Below are 23,150 nucleotides of genomic sequence, written 5' to 3' on the forward strand. Positions count from 1 at the left end.
TAAATGGTTTACTAGTGTACAAAAATATATAATAGATTAAGCAAAAGCAAAGGCTTTAGCAATAGACTGTGCCCCAACACATGACCTGGTACCCAGATTCCCCTTTTTGTGCAGTCATAACAGGTTGAGATATCTAGGGATTCAGTTGAAATACAATATTGAGTAAGCAACAAGGGAAATTTTGGAGGAACTAGACAAAATATTATAAGACAAGACTATCGCAAGCATTATTTATGGACATATGTGATAAGATACACTTGGTTAAGATGTTTTTGTTCTACTCAACTTTATGTAGGTCAGATTTATATGTATCACCCTAGAGAACAGATGTACTGTAGAAGAATATTAGAAAGGAAATTAAGTTGTTTCCTTGAGATAACAAAAGAGGGAGTGCAATGGGGAAATTTAATACTGACAAAGGAACAGGGAAGTTTGCAGCTTCCAGACTTGGAGACATAATGTAAGGTCATGCAGCTTGAATTAATATAGTTGATTTAGAATACAGAATATATGCCTACATGGAATAACATGATAAGCATAATACCTGATGAGATAGCAGGATCACATATGGGCATTTGGGTAGATGTACGAAAAGAATATTGGACAGCATTGTGTACAACCTTATATACCTGAAAGTATTAAGCAAGTTTTTATGTTAAAAGGTGATATTACGCATAGTAATATGAAACACACCAGAGAAAATGTAATTGAGCATCTGGAAAAGAAAGAAAGAACGAAAAAACAACATTTTGGAAGACAATGATAAAAGGAGAAGAGTTGCAAAATGGGATGAAGTTAGGCAAACTTTTGGGTTAAACTCAGATCAAGTTGCATATACAAGTCTAATATTAGAGTTAAATGAAGATATGCAACAATGGATAATAATTGTACTAAACCAGAAATAGTACATTTTGTAACTGAGGCCAGAATGGAAATGGCAGACCGGAGACCAGTGATAAGTAGGTGATATAAGGCAATATTAGATCTGAAAAGACAGTGCAGTATAAAGATGAAAGGATCATGGAGTGGACATTAAAAAATATTTATCAACGAGGGGAACTATGGCTTAATACTTGATATGCAGCTAAATCAATAAAATGTTGACATTTTACATGGAAATGTTTGTACAGATATCTCTGCACCCTTACAATGCTTGATAAAATGTTTATGCAGATGAGGCATATATTAGAGATGTGATGGTTCAGCAGTAGTTTCTTGGAAGCATATATTCTGAGATTGTAAGGATTTGCTTCAATTAAATGACATGAATAATATGCTATGTCTTTAACTCGGAAAGGAATTTAACCTGAATACATTGATATTTTTATTGAGTTGATATAAAACAACATGTGCAAGAAAGGTAAAAACATTTAGTTTTAGTGTTGAGGGTGACTAAGAAAATTATAACTACAAAATGGAAAACCAAAGACAAACCATCAATAAGGGAGGTGAAAAAGATAATTACAAAGATTAAAAATATGGAATGAAAACAGACCTCCACAGTAATAAAAATGGACTGTATGTGATGTCACAGTTGATAATAAGCTTGAAGTGGGCATTGACAAAAACATTAGCTAGGACATCTTCTTCTTTCGGCTACTCCTGTCAGGGGTCACCACAGCAGATCAACTGTTTCCATTTCTTCCTGTCCTCTGCATCTTGCTCTGTCACACCAACCACCTGCATGTCCTCTCTCACCAAATCCATGAACCTTATCTTAGGCCTTCCTCTTTTCCTGTTACCTGGCATCTTTTTCCCAATATACTCTGCATGCCTCCTCAGCACATGTCCAAACCAATGTAATCTTGCCTCTCTGGCTTTGTCTCCAAACCTTCCAACCTGGGCTGACCCTCTAATATACTTATTCCTAATCCTGTCCATCCTAGTCACACCCAGTGAAAATCTTAACATCTTCAACTCTGCCACGTCAAGCTCTGACTCCTGCCTTTTTGTCAATGCCACTGTCTCCAACCCATATAACATAGCTGGTTTCACTACCCTCTTGTAGACCTTCCCTTTCACTCTTACTGGTACTCGTCTGTCACAAATCACTCCTGACACTCTTCTTCACCCACTCCATCCTGCCTGTAATCTCTTCTTCACCTCTCTTCCATACTCACTATTACTCTGAACTGTTAATACCAAGTATTTAAACTCATCCACCTTCGCCCCCTCTACTCCCTGCATCCTCACCATTTCTCTATCCTCCCTCTCATTCACACACATATATTCTGTCTTAGTCCTGCTGACCTTCATTCCTCTTCTCTCTAGAGCATATCTCCACCTCTCCAGGGTCTCCTCCACCTGTTCCCTACTTTCACTACAGATCACAATGTCATCTTCAAACATCATAGTCTATGGGGACTCCTGTCTGATCTCGTCTGTCAACCTGTCCATCACCATTACAAATAAGAAAGGGCTCAGAGCTGAACCTTGATGTAATCCCACCTCCATCTTAAACGCATCCGTCACTCCCACTGCAGACTTCACTGCTGTCACACTACCCTCGTACATATCCTGTACCACTCTTACATACTTCTCTGACACTCCTGATTTCCTCATACAATACCACAACTCCTCTCTAGGCACCCTGTCATATGCTTTTTCTAAATCCACAAAGACACAATGCAACTCCTTCCGACATTCTCTGTACTTCTCCATCAACACTCTAAAAGCAAACATCGCATCTGTAGTGCTCTTTCCTGGCATGAAATCATACTGCTGATTACTAATCATCACTTCCCTTCTTAACCTAGCTTTCCCATAACTTCATGCTGTGACTGATCAATTTAATCCCTCCGTAGTTACTACAGCTCTGCACATCGCCCTTATTCTTACAAATCAGTACCAAAACACTTTTTCTCCATTCCTCAGGCATCCTCTCACTTTCCAAGATTTCATTAAACAATCTAGTTAAAAACTCCACTGCCATTTCACCTAAACACCTCCATGCTTCCACAGGTATGTCATCCGGACCAACAGCCTTTCCGTTCTTCATCCTCTTCATAGCTATCCTTACTTCCTCCTTGCTAATCCACTGCACTTCATGATTCACTTCATGACAAAACATTACCTAAGACATATAGCCATTTATTAAAGCAAGCTGCAATATAAGATGTGAAGTCACTGGTGCAAGTATTAAGATTTGTCATGCAGTAAAATAAAACAGTATGGTCACTAATTAATTCCTGATTAATGAACAATGCTAAATCAAACATGGGATTAAGCCTGTTTGTGGTTTTGGACTTACATGCTTAAGAATGACACGTTATTGATAATTGAATGTAAGCAGTGATTGTGTGACATGAAACTGGTCTACAAGTATACTATAAATATGTAATTATAAAATGGTTTTATCAATAACCAGTGACAATATCACAAGTGCATCATGCATATGGATTGTAGAGTATGCCAAAATTAATATTTCTTAATAGAGTATTTACATTGTTTAAAAAAGACACAACAAAGCCATCTAGATGCATCTGTTCATTACAGTCATGCCAGCAGCAGACAAAGATAGGAGGATCAGTTGACAGTCAACACACAACTTACAAGTAGCCATATCTCTGAAGTGTACCCTATTTTGAGGAATATAACTCAAAGTTCTACATTGAAGAGTTCTGTCCGATATTCAGGGTTAACAATTTTTATACTGAAATAAATGGTAAATAGAATTAAATCACATTATTTAATTAAAAGAACTATTCTATAAGTAAAAATATCACATTTTAAACATCCCATGAGCTTCTTAGTTGAGGTTGTTAGTAAGCCATTAGTGAGTTTTCCACATTTTGCCCAGAACATTATGAGAGGCAATGTTCCTCATTTTGAAGTGGCACTACTGTAAGTGTGTATATGTCTGTGTGTGTGTGTGTGTGTGTGTGTGTGCGCGCGCACACACACACATTTTATATATATATATATATATATATATATATATATATATATATATAACATTTACATATATATATATATATATATATATATATATATATACAAAACCCCCTTCAAAAACATCGAATGTACAAAATGTTGAAAGTAAAAAATGCTAAAAGAAGAATTGCCCTATTGTCCTTCCCTACTCTTCTGCAAACCTGGAGTTAGTGTATATATATATATATATATATATATATATATATATACACACACACACACACACACACACACACACACACACACACACACACACATATATATATATATATATATATATATATATATATATATATAAACAAAAGCTTCTTAGGAGGAACTGCATAGTAGGAAGTCAAACCAGTGTTGAGCGCGTTCTTTATTTGTGTGAAGAACTTCATCATAAAAACTAAATAATGGGGGGGGCAGAGCATGGATGACCAACTGAGAGCAGTGAATTATGAGAGCTCCATAAACTAGTATAATAATATATGAAAATTTTATTATGTTCAAGTTTAAAATGTCAGAAATCTATAGATAAACTACTAAACTAGATAAATATCAATTTTGGTGGCGATATACAAAAATTTTCCTGTCAAATAACTTGGAGATATATTGAGTCACTGAATATGAACAACTCAAGGAATACTTATCCAGATGCTGCTTTGAAAAAAGAACTGCAATTGATGACATCTACCTTACTGGAACTATCTTTGAAGATGGATGGCTTTAAAAACGACTTAGAAAACCTAAAATTAAATTCTCAAAAACAGACTGATACTCTTAAGGAACTATTACAGCAACACCATACAAAAATAACAAATATAGACTTCTCTAAATGACATTGAAGGGAGACTCAAAGAGGAAGAATTCCAAAAAGAATTTCTGCTTAAACAGAATGCATGGCTGCTTAACAAAATAGATGACTTAGAAAACAGGGAAAGGAGAAACAACATAAGGATCTTTGGTCTGCCTGAAAACACTGGATGAGAAGACATTATTTCATTCTTAACAACCTGGATTCCTGAATTTTTAGACTTGAAAGAGGTACTTTCATTTAGAATTGAAAGGGCACATAGAGCACTGAGGAAACCTGGATCTAACTCAACAAATACTCCACCTAGAATCCATAGTTGTAAAATTTATTTCATTTCTGGACAAGGAACTAATATTAAAATCTGGTTGGAGAAAATCACCCTTAAAATACAATCAAAGCCTGATAAGGTTTTACAATGACTATTCTTCCAGAATACTAGAACAAAGGAAAAAAGTCTGGCCAATAATAAAACTGTTGAAACAAAACAACATTAAAGCACAGCTGGCCTTTCCAGCCAAGATAAGAATACTTTTTGCCAGTGAGATGAGAACTTTTAATAACTTAGAAAAAGCTACTATATTCATCAAAAACAACAACATAGTGTCTATCCTAGAAGAAATGGAATGGATGGCCCCTACTCTTAAAAGAATAAAAGAAACAAATCCTTGGACTGATGCTGGAAAGAAGAAACAAAAAACTGATTCCAAGATAGCTGTGCCAAAAAAATAACTCTTACAACTACATCTCTCAAAGTATCAGCTGATATGGTACATCACTTGTCATCTGTTTTTATTTAAAAAAAGGAGGGTTTCTTAACTGAGAAACAGTAATGATTTATTCAGAATGTTCAAAGAGTCAAATAATTATTTCCAAACAAAGGTAGGTCAAGATGGGTTACTATTTACATTATATATAAGCCAAACAAAGCAACATATAATACAAGCATAGAAGTTTCTATTCCCCTACTTGAACTCAATGAATACTTATCTTGTTCATTTTTCATTAATTTTACTTATAATAATTTAAGTAATTAATTAACTAATTCAACAAGGTACCATTCATCAGAGTTCAGATTCAAATGTAACAAATTAACATCATATATAATAGCAGTAACAGTAGAGTGTTTTGAAAAAAAATGCTGTCATGGAGACTAATGCCTTCTTCAGTTAAAGTATAATTTAAAAATGTTGTGTATATCCTGGTTAAATAACAATAGCAAGCTCTTAGTACAAATGTTATCATTATTCTGTCTAAATATAGTTAATATCAATTATGGCAGGTATCACAGCTACAAGTGCTGTCTGATCAATCTTGATATGGTGTGCATGGATGCAGCCGTGTCTGGCAGCTAGTACAAATGTCATTATTATTCTGTCTAAACATAGTTAATATCAATTATGGCAGGTATCATAGCTTCAAGTGTTGTTTGATTAAGCCTGACATGGTGTGTGTGGATGCAGCTGTGTCTGGCAGCTGTTGTATGTTGCCATTTTCTTCTCCAGGAAGCTATGGGTTACGGCTTGTGATCAAGGTTTACTGATGCTTATGTATTAAGAAGAGACATTTGGTGTTTTACCCTGGATCCCGGGGAAGGGGGGGGGGATAAAACTGTGATTTGGGATATATTGGCAGAAAATAGTTTGTTTATACATCTGCTGAGTGAGAGGTGGGAAGACTGGAAGAATGAGTTATTTCTTGTTGTGGTGGCTTGTTGGGAGTATTTTTTTTTTATCTATTTGCTCTCTTTTCCTGGCTGCTGTCTCACTGAAAGGGAGGGAATTTAGGCTTGAAGTTGCAGTGAAGTGAAGGCATTGCGAGCCTCTGGTATGCAGTACACAGACACACTAACAGAAACAGATGCTCCCAGGTTGCTATGGTAATGGAGACAGAGTGATAATAATGCTTAATGGCTCTAAGGAGCCACCGAGATGATTCTCGGCAATGATGTTTTTGGTTTAAAAAAAAAAAAAATATATATATATATATATATATATATATATATATATATATATATATATACACACACACACACACACACACACACACACACACACACACACACACACACACACACACACACACACACACACACACACACACACATATATATTTGGTTTTACTTCTAACCACTGAAATTTCAAAACATCGAAGTTCTGATCATCAAGACCAGAACATCGAATTTTGAAACATTAAAGGTTACAAGTGTAACCAAAAAAAAGAAAAATACATTTTGACAATTGTATGAATCCCTCCTGCACCCCCCACCTGCACCTCCCACACCCCCCACATTAATATTCCAACTCCGAGAGCGCACTACAGTGGAGTAAAGGGAAATCTCCTGTTTAGCGCTATATGGAGAAGCTCAAAACGGGAGATTTTCCGTACACTATCTCTAGTGCCATCACACAGATGGCACATAGACACACACAGTATGCAGGGCACCTTGGTGCCCTGCAAAAACACAAACATTTTCCCACCTACACTTACCTTTTTCTTCCCCTTCAATCTTTCGATGTTTTAAAACTGGATGTTCTGGTCTCAATGATCTGAACTTTGATGTTTTAAACGTTCAATGGTTTGAAGGGGAACCATACATACATATATATATATATATATATATATATATATATATACAAAATAAAAGGGCTATTTTAAACCACATGTACACATACTGATGGTCTCCAACTCTTCGTTTAGCTCATTAAGTTGATTTTTGATAAAAATAAATAAATAAATAAATAATAAGCGCAATTTTATATTTAAAATGTAATTTGGTCTAAACACATTGAGGACTTACATAAGAGTGGAAGTCTGAGTTATTGTGAAAGACTAAGAGCACTTGGTCTTCTGCAGTACCCTTTGCAGTGGTTTGGGAGGTGAGCTTGCTCGGACGTGTTGGGCATATGGGGATAGCTGATTCTAGGGGTGTTTGGGATTCCTAGGAAGTGCTAGAGAGTCATCAGATTTCCTTCATGGAAATCTCTGTGGGAATGGAAGGTGTGTTGAGTGGTTCACTGGCAGAGTGGCCACTGCATGGAACAGGCTGGTAAAATGGAACAGGACAAATATTGGTTTGGATATTTTAAGAACAGCCTGGAAATACACCACATGAACTAGCGAATGGTATTCTGGCAAAACTGGATGGGCATTGTTGCCCGTGCTTGAAGTACTGATATGTGTGTATGTAAGGTTGGAAATATACTTATAACAAATAAGAAACTAGAAGGGTCTCATAATTTAAAGTCTATGGAATGTATAAACATGCTTGGAAGGAGCTAATAATAAGAATAAGCATTACAGCTTGTGGTCTCTCAAATAACTAAGCAACAGCCAAAAAAAAAAAACACAATAGTTATGTAATGTAAGATTTTAGTAAATCTAGACATAAAATATGTAATCGTCATATAAGATGAAGCAGTCTGCTGAATTTAGATATTAAAGACAGGAGTTAATAACATGAGCTTTTGTATAATAACATTACTGTCTTAACTTGTCATAAACTCGTCATAAATGACATACACTACATTGAACATCAAGGGGAAGCATGATGATTTTCTTATATAAGCAAATATGCATAACAAGTCATATAATTGCTTTAACTTGAATTGTGATTTTGTAAACCATCCTGACCATACATAATACTTAATTTGTTACCAAGGTAACTAATGTTTTATACATGACATCAAACTGACAAAGTGTTTCAAGGGAGACAATAGAAGCCTGAACTAGGAATTCACAGAATGTAACAATCGCATTCTGAACAAATAGTAAATATATTACATATTCAATTGACAATAATCACTCAGTTTAACTTTTGCTGATTATACAAAATAGAATGTTGCCATTTAAATCTAAAAACTTTCAGTATATGCCATAAAATGGCAATTTATGAATATGGAAAGGGAACTTATAATCATTAATTGCAATAAGTGAATTTGTTGTTTTTAACCCGTAATCTCAATCATTTTATAATAAGAAATAAAAGATATGAAAATCCTTATGTGTAGGAAATGGGGGAAGAGGGATGCACTGATAATTAAACTCCACTAAGTTTCATCAATGTTTACATAAAACAAATGTGATGCTTTAACTAATTTAGCAACAAAGTGATTACTTAAATGCGGGCAAACAATGAAATATAACTTTTGATATAACCAGTAAAATACATTGTATTATAAACATTAGGTATAAATATTATTTCCATCTATTTATATTAAGTAATAAGTTTTGAAAGAATTCATCAGTGAGGGTGAATATGTTAAATAACTGTGTGCTATAATCTTTTACTGCGGTTTTAGATATGATACATCCTACTTTACTATGACCGAATTGCTTGTCATCTATCTTTCATGTAAATATTAATTACATATACAATAAGTAGACATTTATATTGTATTAGAAGTCTGTCTAATCTACAATGGTACTATATCTGTTCAAAATAATATAAATATTGCTTATTCCTAACACAAATATTCTCCATATGATAATTCAATTTATGGAGCTCAGATGTTCTGGATTGTGAAGGTATGAGTGATAATCTGATGGACTTAGGTTTATCCATCAGATTAGGAATGATTTTCATTCCATGGATAGTGCGGATCTTAGTTTTGTTAACGTTTATTAATTTAAATTTGTTATTTCACAAAAACATTTTTAGCATGCCTGACCAAAACATTACTTATAGGTTCATAGGTTCATAGGTTCATACTAGGCTATCTGCCCTGGGGCAATTATAAGCCTAGCCCGATTCTGTATGGCTTACGCCACCCCTTGATTTGAGTATACTGTGCCCTTTTTAAGGTTTAGTTTACTGTGCCTCTGTCTAATAGTGACACGGGAGTAATCCCTGGGACAAACCTATGATCCCCCATCCACTTATCGAGATTCTTCTTGAAGAGATTCAGTGAGGTGCTCTGCCTCACATGAACTGGAATTCTATTCCAGAGCGAAGGGAGCCTCTGGGTTATGAACCTGTCCCTCCAGTAAGTTCTATTTATTTCTGTGCTGAGGTTCAAGTCCCTCAAGCATGTGGCTCTAAGGGATTTAGATTTACTGAGGTGGAGCATGTCCATTAATTCTGGATTTGACATAGCTTTGTATGTCAGGCATAGATCGCCTCGAAGTAGACGGTATGCAACTGAGTAGATCTGGAGTTTTTTTAACCGAGCAGCATATGGCATCTGTTTGAGACCCTTGATCCTCTTGGTGAGATACTTTTGGGGTCTTTCTAATTGCTGCAGGTGTCGGATAAGGTACATCCCAAAAGGGGCATTGTATTCTATGATGGGCCTGATGAGGGATAAATAAAGGGGCATGATTACCTCTCTTGATCTAGATGTGAAACCCTTCGTGATGAGGTGGGCTATGTAGAAGGTCTTTCTAACCACTTTGGCAATGTGGTTTTCAAAGGAGAGATTACTATCAACTTGGGTCCCCAGGTCCCTAATAACTTTCTCTGTACTTAATGGGTTTCCGCCTCTGTGGTAATTTGTGGGCACATTGTTTTTGCCAAAGGGTATGACTATACATTTTTGGCATTTAGCTTTAAACCATGGTGCTGGCACCAGTTATCTGTCTCTGAGAGACCTTTTGAAGGATGTTTGTGTCAGCTGGAGAGTTGATTATGGCGCCCAGTTTGCAGTGTCTGCGAACTTGGTGAGCCATAGTCCTCCCACATTGCCTGTACCTCAGAAAAGTATATACCGAACAAGAGTGGTCCCAGGACAGAACCCTGTGGGACACCACTTGTGACCGGTTTCGAGTCTGACATGGCTCCAGCAACTCTCACTCTGTGGGTTCTGTCTTTGAGCCAGTTTGCGACCCATCTTGTGACATAGGGGTTTATATTTAAGCTGGATAGCTTATCTATGATGCCCGAGTGGGGTATTGTGTCAAATGCCTTTGCAAGGTCCAGATAGGCTGTGTGGACTACCTTCCCTTCATCTATGGCTTTGGTGACTGTTTCAAAGAAGTCAACCAGGTTCAAAAGGCAGGATCTGCCCTTGACAAAGCCAAACTGGGTTGGATCTAGTGTCTGTAGGTCCCCAATGTCTTTGTTTATGAGCTCCATGATGATCCTCTCCATAGTCTTGTAGACTAAGCTAGTCAGGCTTATAGTTTCCAGGGTCTGTAGAGGCTCCACCTTTGTGGAGTGGGACCACTGTTGCTGTACGCCATTCTGTGGGCACATATCCTGTAGTGAGGCTGAGATTGTATAGCTGTTTTATTTGAGGGATTAGTTCCTCTTGTAGTTCATGTAGGACGCAACCTGGGACGCCATCTGGTCCCATGGAAGCAGTGTTTTTTGCTTTGGAGAGGGCAGCCTTCACCTGAGCATCTGAGATGTTTGGGAGACAGCCCTCTGCCAGGATAGATACTTGGTCTTTTGCGGGCGGGGGTGGAGAAGTTTGCACTGAACCTGTCTGCCAGGATATTGGCGATGTCTGTGGGTTCAGTGTATTTTTTGTCGTTTAGAATCAACTCGGAACAAGTCTGGGAGTTGCATCCCAGGTTTCTAACATAACTGAAAAAAGCCTTATGATTGTCTTTGGTGTCCTGTGCAATTTTTCTCTCGAAGCTGGCCTTGGAGGATTTTATGAGGGATCATCATTTTTTGCTAGTACTGATCAGAGATGCTTTCCCTATTAGGGATTTTGCTCTATCATGTAGTAGCTTCCTCCTTCTGTTGTACAGTTTATTTATGACAGGGGTCCACCAGACTGGACGCCTTCCTTTGGATGATTGGGTCTTGGTTTTGTTTGGGATAGCATGATCCATGCATTCCTGGAGATGTCCGTAGAATGCATTTATATAGGATTCTGCAGTTTGGGCTGTAGTTTCAACTGGCCCAGGGGCCTTGAAGGATTCCACTTCAGTTTTGAGAAGTGAGAAGTTCGCTTTTGAGAAGTTTTTCACTGTGGTTTTCTGGGCTGGGGTTGGGGTCGGGATGTGGACATCCAGTGAAATTAATTTATGGTCTGATCTTACCAATGAGGGATATACTTCTGGTGTGGAGCATAGAGTCCCCATGTTGGTAATGATCAGGTCTAGTATGTTGTCCCCTCTTGTGGGAGTGGTGACTAGTTGTTCCATAGCATTTGAGTTTATAATTTCCAGGAATCTTTGGGCTAAGGTGCTGGGACTTGAGTAGTGCTCCAAGTCAATGTTTGGGTAGTTGAAGTCGCCCAATATAATGGTGTTTGGAGAGATCTTCATGTTCTCCAATGTTTTCAGGAAAGCTAAATTGGATTCCTGACTTTGAGTGGGTGGTCTGTAGGATGCTATAAACTGAAAAGCAGTCTTGCCCACTGTTAGTTGCACATGGATGGTCTCCGATACTTCGTGCAATGCCACTAACCTGGAGGTGTGGATATCCTTGATAAATATGGAAAGTCCCCCTCCTTTTGTGGTTCGGTTCGGGTTTTGGGGCTGAAAAGCATGATATGAGGTATAGCCTAGTAGTGCTGTGGTGCTCTCTGGAGCCTTGAACCAGGTTTCTGTCACTGCACAGATATCGATGTTCTCCATACTGGGGAGAGCTTCGAGTGCGTGCATCTTGAGGTTAAGACTTTTGGCGTTTAGCAGCATTACCCTTAGTTTCTTGTTCCTTGTGCTGTCTATGGGAGTGGGTTTGACTTTTGAGCCTTGCCTAAAAAAGGCACTATGGTGGTGGCAAGAGCCTTTGCCAATATCCGAAAGCCCAGTGGTGACAGGTGCAAGCCGTCCCTAGTGAAGCAACGTGGCTTGTCGAGCATGTCATCCCAGGCTGACAGACACTGGATCCCCTTTGAATGACACCAAAATTTTAGCCAATTGTTAAAATCGATCATTTTGTCTTTGTACTGTGGCATCATTCTAGGTGAGGGTAAGATGCTGCTCAAGGTCAGGGTCATACCAGCCTGGGCTACATGATCAGAGAGCTCCTCTATGTCTCTTTTCATGTAGTCCAGGGAGGTACGTCTCAGGTCATTCACACCAGCATGTACAATGACTGAGTCATATTTGTATTTGCTTTGGAGTGACCTGAGTGCTTGTGTTATGTGTCGGATCCTAGCATCCAACAGGCAGCTCACCATGACCTTCTCTTTATTCAGCCTGGTGAGCGGAACGTCAGTGTGTCTTACAATAGAGTCACCTATAACAAGAGCATCAGGTGTGTTATTCAGCCTTAGGGGCTGTGGCTGCTTGGCACACTGACTTTGTGGGTTATGTGTTGTGTGTGTTTTGTTTTGAGGTAGCGTTTGCTTGGATGTCTGCTTTGGAGGTCTCTGTTGCTTAGGTAGATTTTTATTTAGAGCCTCCGAGTATGTTTTTGTGTATTTATGTGTTTGGTTCGCTGATGTGGTGGGACTATGTGATACTGGAATTGTGTTGTGTGAGGTTACCTTCTCCTCCTGACTGGTTACACCAGTTTTGAGATGAGAGAGCTCAGCCTCCAGTTTGGCTAAATAGTTGCATCTCTCACATATATTTGAACCTGTTTGGAGGAGGAGAGGGTTGTCCGTGTACATGAGACAGTTGTAACATTGCCTCAAAATTCCCAGATTCACCAGCTGGACTGGAGGAAACCATTGACTGACCTTTGGACATGCTAGAGTAATAGGGAAACTGAATTTAAGATGGACCAATAGAGGACAGGGTAATCATAGAGAGTATAAGAGTAAGTAGTGCTTATGGTTTAATAGTGCTAATTTGTAGGATTACTTAATTGGACCAGTGAAGGGCCTTCGAATGAGAATATGGTGTTTAAATTGAGAGATAGAGCAGTTCTAAGGGAAAAAGTGAAGAGCAGACTTTGTGGAGCCAGGAATAGTTTAAATCCAATTAGGCGGCGCTGCCCGTTGTTGCGCTATGCTCAAAAACGTGCAAAACCATGCAAAAGAGGGTTTTAAGACAGGAAGATGAAGGAGTTTAGGAATTGACCCAAAATGGCCAATAAAACTACAGTTTCAAGTCAGTAACCACTCCCACAGGGGCAGGCAGGCTGCTCAATGTTTTTCACTGCCACTGATCAACAGAGAGACTTTCCTTTAGCCCAAGCAAAAAATGGCCTCACAGAAACTTACAAACAGTTCAAGAACAGCAAGCCTGTAACTGAACTTTTTTAAATCTCAGAAAAGTGGGAAAAAAGCAAGATTTTTTTGTTTTTTTGTTTTTTCAGAGATAGCAGAGGTTAACAAGTAAATTTGTAAACACTCAAAGTATAAAGTCGATAATTTCCTTTAAAAGCTCAAACATATACTTTATAGTTATCAGATGAAATGTTTAATAGTCACAATAAAACAAAAAATAGTCTAAATAACCTAAGATGGATTTAACTTTATTATCTTTAACTACCAATGTCTTAAACAATCCTAACAAGAGATCAAAGTTATTGAAATATTTAAAACTGAACAAAGCACAAATTGTCTTCCTTCAAGAAACTCATTTCAGAACAAATGACAATTACAAATGGAATCCTAAGGAATATATGATATTGGCGCAATCCACTTAAAAGACAAAGACAAAAGGGGTAACAATTTTATGGAAAACAAATGTGATTAACCCAGAAATCATTTATAAGTATGAAGATAAAGAAGGCCTTATGGCATTAGTAATAGTTAAATATAATAACAGAATATGGACCCTGGCCAATCTATACTGGTTCCCAGGCATTGGAATAGGAACTGTTAAAAAACACTTGGATTTAATTTCCAATAATTAGAAAGGCAACTTAATATTAGGAGGAGATTTTAACTGTATATTTGATATTTTTGAAAATACAAATAAAAGACCGCTGCATACATCTACTGTATCAAAAGCTTTAAACAACTGGGTAGAATCATTTCATCTTGTAGATACATTCAAATTTAAAGAAGATAAATTTTAACTGTTTTTCCATCAAGATCACAGATTTGGTACCCAAACTAGAATAGATAAAATATTTGCTGCCCATGACTTACACTCTAAAATCATTAATTTCTCAATCACTCCCTGCCCCTTTTCAGACCACAATTCATTGATACTAAAACTTCAAAATGGGTACAAACCATTAATCTTTAACTCCAGAATTCCAGCATATATAACTAAAATTAAAGAGTTCAAACCCTGGTAATTATCTGAATTACAGCTCTTAGATATTAATTACACCACAGAGATAAATAAAATAATGATATGGGACTCATTAAAACTTGGTATAAAGAAATAAGAGAATGGGATTCTGAATTATTAGATCTACAATTCAAACTTTTGTCAGTAAAAGCTGAAAAAAATCAAAATCATTTGGAGATAAAAAAGAAAGTAGAAGTATTAAACAATAAATACAATGAAATTCTAACACATACAACTAGTTTAGCTTTAGAAAAACTAAAAATGAATACCTTGGCCACTTCTCCCAAATACCTACATAATTTATCCACAAGAATCAAAATACAATCAAAAGCTAATAACATTAAAAGTATCTTCCATAAAAAGAAAGGGAAAATGTCTCAGATATAGGTGACATACTTGATGCTTATAGAAATCACTATATGGAACATTTCCAAAAAGAAAATATACATATTGATCAAGTAAATCTAGATGAAAATGTTCTAATATAAAAAAATACCAGAAAATTTAAAACTAGATCTGCAAGCACCCATATCCTACAAAGAAATTACAGATACAATGAAAGATAGTAAAAATAATAAAGCTCCAGGTATAGATGGTATAATTATAGAAATATATAAACGTTTTCCTTCAAAGATACTATCCCTCTTCCATAAAACTCTATTAGAAATTCAGTCACAAGCTTTAATACCACCCTCTAGGAGATTATAGGTTCATAGGTTGGTACTAAGCTATCAGCCCTAGGGCCTATACAAGCCTAGCCATAACAATTCCCTGGCTATTTCTTCCCACACTATTTACTTCCATGGACCCCTATCTAGAAGGGTGATGGATGTGATCCCTGGAGTGAATTTCCTTTCTCCCATCCAATTGTCAAGGTTCCTTTTGAAGAGGGCCAAAGAGGCACTCTGCTTGACATGTATGGGCAATCTATTCCAGAGTCTGGGGAGTCTCTGGGTCAGGAACCTATCCCTCCAGCATGTTTGGTTTATTGTGATGACAAGGTTTAGATCCCTGGAGCATGTGGCTCTGAGGGATTGGGATTTCTTTAAGTGTAGCATGTCCAACAGCTCTGGGTTCAACATGGCCTTGTATCTTAAGCAGAGATCGCCTCTGAGTAGACGATATGCCACAGTGTATAGCTGGAGTTTTTTAAGGCAGTCAGCATAGGGCATCTGCTTTAGGCCTGTGATTCTTTTAGTGAGGTATTTCTGTGGCCTTTCCAGTTGTTGCAGATGACTTGAGAGGTACATACCAAATGGGGCGTTGTATTCTATAATGGGTCTAATGAGGGATGAGTACAGTGGGACAATGACCTCCTTTTTTCTGGATGAAAAGCCCTTAGTGATGAGGTGTGCCACATAGAAGGATTTCCTGACTGTTGTGGTGATGTGGTTATCGAATGTGAGACCACTGTCCACCTCTGTCCCTAAGTCTCTTATCACATTGTTGGTGTTTAGTGTACTGCCACCTATATGGTAATTCACGGGTACATGTTTTTTCCCAAAGGGGATAACTATACATTTCTTGGCATTGAGCTTGAGCCCATGGCTCTGGCACCAAGCATCTGTTTCTGTAAGGCCCTTTTGAAGAGTATCCACATCATTTGGGGATTCAATAATGGCTCCCAGTTTGCAGTCATCTGTGAACTTTGTTAGCCAGAGTCCCTTAGTGTTGGCCTGTATTTCAGAGAAGTAGATGCCAAACAAGAGCAGTCCCAGGACTTAACCCTGAGGTACTTCACTTGTCACTTGTCTGGAGCTGGATTTGGAGTCAGCTACTTTTACAGTGCGGGTTCTATCAGTAAGCCAGTTAGCAACCCATTGGGTGATGTAGGGATTAATGCCCAGCTTAGTAACTTTATCTATGATTCCAGAGTGGGGGATGGTGTCAAAGGCCTTGGCAAGGTCTAGATAGGCTGTGTGAACCACCTTACCTTTGTCCATGGCTCTGGAGACTGATTCGAAGAAGTCAATCAGGTTCAGGAGACAAGATCGGCCTTTCATGAACCCAAACTGGGTGGGGTCCAGTGTTTGAAGGTTGCCAACGTCTTTGTTTATAAGTTCCATGATAATACGCTCCATGGCCTTGCAGATAAGGCTCGTCAGACTGATGGAACGGTAGTTTCTGGGATCCAAGGTGGATCCCCCCTTGTGGAGTGGGATAACTGTAGCTCTGTGCCACTCAGTGGGCACGAAACCTGAGGTGAGGCTATGATTAAACATGACACTTAGGTGAGGTGCCAGTTCATATTGTAGTTCATGTAGTATACAGCCCGGAATGTCATCTGGTCCCATGGATGCTGTATTCTTAGCTTTGGAGAGTGCGTTTTTTACCTGTGTGGCCATTATTACCGGAATTTGGCAATCTTCCAGTATTGAGATGGACCATTTAGGGGGTGAGAGGGGGATGAAGTTGGCACTGAATCGATCTGCCAGGATATTGGCAATATCCTTGGGATCAGTATATTTAATGCCATTCTGTTTTAGCTCAGAGCAGATTTGAGCATTGCCATTTAGATTATTGACATAGTTATAGAATGCCTTGTGGTTGTCTTTGGAATCACACCAATTCTAAAGGAAAACAAATCCCCAAACCTCTGTACCTCATATAGACCTATATCATTATTAAATAATGACTATAAGATATTTATGACAATATTAACTAACAGAATGAAAGTACCACTACCTAAAACAATAAATAATGATCAAACTGGATTTATATATCATAGACACACCCATGACAATATTTAAAGGATAATTTGTGATAGATTATAGGTTCATATGTTCATAGGTAAGTACTAGGCTATCTGCCCAAGGGCATTTATAAGCCTAGCCAGAATGTGTTGGCTTTCGCCACCCCCTTAGATTAGTTCCCTGTGCCTCTGTCAAGCAGAGCCATTAGTTCCCTGCACTGCTGTCCAGCAGAGCCACTGCAGTGATCCCCGGGGTAACTTTTCTGTTTCCCATCCACCCATCAAGGTTTCTCTTGAAGAGTGTTAGTGAGGGGCTCTGCCTGATGTATATTGGAATCCTGTTCTAAAGCACGGGGAGTCTCTGGGACAGGAATCTATCCCTCCAGCATGTCCTATTTATTGTTGTGGTGAGGTTTATATCTCTAGAGCTTGTGGTTCTCTGGGATTTGTTTTGTTTTAAGTGGAGCATGTCCATCAATTCTGGGTTGGACATGGCCTTGTGGGTCAGGCAGAGATCACATCTGAGTAAGCGGTATGCAACCAAGTACAGCTGGAGTTTCTTGAGTCGGGCTGCATAGGGCATCTGTTTGAGGCCAGTAATCCTCTTGGCGAGGTACTTTTGTGGTCTTTCCAGCTGTTGCAGGTGTCTTATAAGGTACATCCCAAATGGGTCATTGTATTCTATGATGGGTCTAATGAATGATGAGTACAGAGGCGCAATAACCTCTTTTGTTCTAGATGCAAACCCTTTTGTAATTAGGTGGGCCACATAGAAGGATTTTCTAACCACCTTGGCAATATGGTTATCAAAGGAGAGATTACTATCTACTTGGGTACCCAGATCCCTTATTACATTTTCTGTATTTAGGGGACTACCACCTATGTGGTAGTTCACAGTTACTTTATTTTTTCCAAAGGGGATGACTATGCACTTTTTGGCATTTAGCTTGAGGCCATGATTTTGACACCAGGTATCTGTCTTAGTGAGACCCTTCTGGGGGGGTGTCTGTATCAGCTGGAGAATCAATTATGGCCCCTAGTTTTTAGTCATCTGTGAACTTGGTTAGCCATAGTCCTCTTATGCTTTCCTGTACCTCTGAGAAGTATATACCGAACAGGAGGGGTCTGAGGATTGAGCCCTGGGGGACGCCACTTGTAACCGGTTGAGAGTTGGACATAGAGCCTGCACCTCTCACCATGTGGGTTCTATCCATGAGCCAGTTGGCAACCCATCTCGTGACATAGGGGTTTATGTTCAAGCTTGTGAGCTTGTCTATAATACTAGAATGGGGAATGGTGTCAAAAGCCTTTGTAAGGTCTAGGTAGGCTGTGTGGACCTCCTTTCCCTCGTCTAATGCCTTGGTAACTGCCTCAAAGAAGTCCACCAGATTTAGGAGGCATGATCTGCCCTTAAGAAAGCCAAACTGGGTAGGGTCCAAGCTTTGGAGGTTCCCAGTGTCTCTATTAATGAGTTCCATGATGATGTGCTCCACAGCCTTGCAGACCAGGCTAGTCAGGCTTATAGGGCGATAGTTCCCAGGGTCTGTTGTGGCTCCACCTTTGTGGAGTGGGATAACTGTTGCTGTGCACCACTCTGTGGGTATGTAGCCTGTAGAGAGGCTGAGTTTGAACAGTTTGTTTAGGTGAAGGGTTAGATCATTTTGGAGCTCTTGTAAGACACAGCCTGGGACACCATCCAGTCCCACTGAAGCTGTGTTTTTGGCTTTGGATAGGGTTGTTTTAACCTGTGTGTCGGTGATTGATGGGGCCCTACATTCTTCTGGTATGGTTATGGGCCCTTTAGGGGGTGAGAGGGGGTGAAGTTTGCACTAAACCTGTCTGCCAGAATGTTGGCAATATCAGTCAGTTCAGTGTATTTTGTGCCATTCTGCACTAACTCAGAGCAGATCTGAGAGTTTCCACTTAGGTTCTTGACATAGCTAAAGAATGCTTTGTGGTTATCTTTGGAGTCATTGGCAATTTTTCTTTCGAAACTAGCCTTGGATGATTTAATGAGGGATCGTAGTTTCTTGCTGATACTGATCAGGGATGTCTTTCCTTCTTGGGATTTTACTCTTTTCTGTACTAGTTTCCTCCTTCTGTTGTATAGCTTGTTTATGGCAGGGGTCCACCAGACTGGTTTCCTTTTCTTAAAGGAGTGAGTCTTGGTTTTACTTGGGATAGCATGATCCATGCATTCCTGCAGATGCTCATAGAGGGTCTTTGTAAAGGTTTCAGCAGCTTGGACAGCATTGTCCTTTAGCATGGGGGCTGTAAACCTTTCCACCTTGGTCTTAAGTAAAGTGAAGTTTGCTTTTGAAAAGTTTTTCATGGTGGTTTCCTTGATTGGGGGTGGGGGAGGAATGTGGATATCCAAAGTGATTAGTCTATCGTCTGATCTAACCAGCAAGGGGTTGACCTCCAGTGTGGAACACTGGTCGCCCATGTTGGTGATGACCAGGTCCAATATGTTGTTCCCTCTGGTGGGAGTGTTGACAAATTGATCCAGGGCATTCGAGTTTATAAATTCTAGGAAGCATTGGGCAAGGAAGTTAGTACTTGAGTAGTTCTCCCAGTTTATGTTTGGGTAATTGAAATCACCCAGCATCAGAGTGTTTAGTAGGACATTCATATTTCCCAGTGTCTCCAGAAATGTGGAATGGGGGTCCTGGGTCATGGTGGGTGATCTGTAGCAAGCTACAATTTGGATTGCAGTTTTGCCGTTGTTAGTTGCACATGGATGATCTCTGATGCATTGTGCTGTACCACTAACCTGGTGGTGTGGGTATCCTTGATGAATATGGACACACCCCCGCCTTTTATGTTTTGGTCCTGGTTCTGTGACCAAAAGGTATGATATGAGTTGTAGCCTAGTAGTGCTGGGGTGCTCTCAGAAGCCTAAAACCAGGTTTCTGTTACTGCACTCCATACTGAGGAGTGTCTCGAGTGCATGCATTTTGATGTTTAGACTTCTGGCGTTGAGTAGCATTACCCTCAGTTTTTGGTTACTTGTGCTATTTATGGTGGTGGGTTTATCTTGTGAGCCTTGCCTAAAAAAGGCACTATGGGGGCGGCAAGAGCCTTGCCCAGTATTCAAAAGCCTAAGGGTGACAGGTGCAAGCCATCTCTTGTGAAGATACGTGGCTTGTCAAGCATGTCATCCCAGGCCGACAGATACTGGATCCCCTTTGAATGACAGCAGAAACTTAGCCCATTGTTGAAATTGATATTTTTTTCTTTATACTGTGGCATCATTCTTGGTGAGGGCAGGATGCTACTCAAGGTCAGGGTCATACCGGCCTGGGCTACATGATCAGAGAGTTCTTCCATGTCTCTTTTCATGTAGTCCAGGGAGGTACGTCTGAGGTCATTGACACCACATGGACAATGACAGAGTCGTATTTGTACTTGTTCTGGAGTGACCTGAGTGCTTGTGTTATGTGGCGGATCCTGGCACCTGACAGGCAGCTAACTGTAACCTTCTCCTTGTCCAGCCTAGTTAGTGGGACAGCAGTGTGCTTGACTATAGAGTCGCTTATTATTAGTGTGTTGGGTATGTTATTTTGCCTTAAGGGCTGTGATTGCGTGGCACACTATGTGAAGCATGTGTTTTATGGTTGGTGATGGGGTCTGGAGGTTACTTGGATGTCTGCTTCGGAGGTCTCTGTTGCTTTTTCAGATTTTTATTTAGAGCCTCTGAGTATATTTTCATGTATTCATGTGTGTTATTTGCCGGTGTTGGTTTATTAGGTCTATGTGAGACTGGTGGTGTGTTGCAAGTATTAGCCTTCTCCTCTTGACTGTCAGTTCCAGTCTTGGGTTGAGAGAGCTTTGCCTCCAGTTTAGCTGTATAATTGCATCTCTTGCATATACTAGTGTTTGGTGGTAGGAGGAGAGGGTTGTCTGTGTACATGAGGCAGTTGTAACATTGCCTCAAAATGCCCAGATTCACCAGTTGAACTGGAGAGTATGCCAGAAGCTGCCCTTTGGACATGCCTGAATAGGTAGAGTAAGCTGTTTTTCTGATTCACTGGTGTGGACGAATAGAGAGTCTTGTCCTTCTGGACAGTATAGGGGGGGTCTAGTGCTATGGTTAATTAGTTTTTGCTATGAGTTTTAAGCAAGTGCTTGACTGTGAAATGAATGGTTTGAGTGCTAAAGTTGAAGGTTTGTCTAGTTCCAAGGGAAAAATTGAAGAGTACACTTTGTGGAGCCGAGAATAGTTTAACTCTAGCTAACCAGCACTGCACGGTGTGAAAAACCGCACCAATACGTTTTTTATAGCAGGGAAGTGAAAGAGATAGAAATTAGCCCAAAATGGCCGATAAACTACTAACTTCTGGGCTGAAACCACTCCTCCAGGGACAGATAGGCTGCTCAAAGCTCCCCTCTCTCACAGGTGAACAGAGAAACTTCATTCTATCCAAGTAAGGTATGGGCAACACAGAAACTTGTAACACAGCCCTGGATGGAGCAATAACCTGAAAAATGGTCTGTACTATTAAAGAAAGGCGGGAAAAAGTATATATATTTTTTCAGAAAATAGAGCAGATACAATCAAAATTAGCTTAAAATGGCCAGTAAACTACTAACGTCTGGGCTGAAACCACTCCTCCAGGGACAGATAGGCTGCTCAAAGCTCCCCTCTCTCACAGGTGAACAGAGAAACTTCCTTCTATCCAAGTAAGGTATGGGAAACACATAAACATGTAACACAGCCCTGAATTCAGCAATAACCTGAAAACTGGAGTATACTATTTCAGAAAGGAGGGAAACAAGTATATATATATATATATATATATATATATATATATATATATATATATATTTTTTTTTTTTTTTTTCAGAAAATAGAGCAGATGCAATCAAAACAACACTTTAAATGCACAGAAAAGGCTATCTCACTTTAGTGTGTAGCCTACAACAGTTAAACAGATTATTCAAACACAAAAATTACTTACTTCAAGTGCAGGCAGCAAATAAGTACAATATGTAGCAATAACAAACTTTTTAAATCACAGATTTGCTAAAAAAACTGGCGTTTTAGGCGGAATTAGTTAAGACAGCAAGAAAAGCAGAAAAATGAAACGTAATCACTCCAAATTCTCTCTTTTGTCTCTCTGCTGCTGTAGACTCTGCAGAACACCTCAAAGGCACTTGCTGAGCGGAATACAAGCACAAAAACTGCGCAAATGTGGTTTTTATAGCAGGGAAGTGAAAGAGATAGAAATTAGCCCAAAATGGCCAATAAACTACTAACTTCTGGGCTGAAACCACTCCTCCAGGGACAGATAGGCTGCTCAAAGCTCCCCTCTCTCACAGGTGAATAGAGAAACTTCCTTCTATGCAAGTAAGGTATGGGCAACACAGAAACTTGTAACACAGCCCTGGATTCAGCAATAACCTGAAAACTGGACTATACTAGTTCAGAAAGGTGGTAAACAAGTATTTTTTTATTTTATTTTTTTTCAGAAAATAGAGCAGATACAATCAAAATTAGCCCAAAATGGCCAATAAGCTACTAACTTCTGGGCTGAAACCACTCTTCCAGGGACAGATAGGCTGCTCAAAGCTCCCCTCTCTCACAGGTGAACAGAGAAACTTCCTTCTATCCAAGTAAGGTATGGGCAACACAGAAAC

Source organism: Protopterus annectens, chromosome 3.part0, assembly GCF_019279795.1.
Source record: "Protopterus annectens isolate FY-2018-M chromosome 3.part0, PAN1.0, whole genome shotgun sequence".
Taxonomy (NCBI): domain Eukaryota; kingdom Metazoa; phylum Chordata; order Ceratodontiformes; family Protopteridae; genus Protopterus; species Protopterus annectens.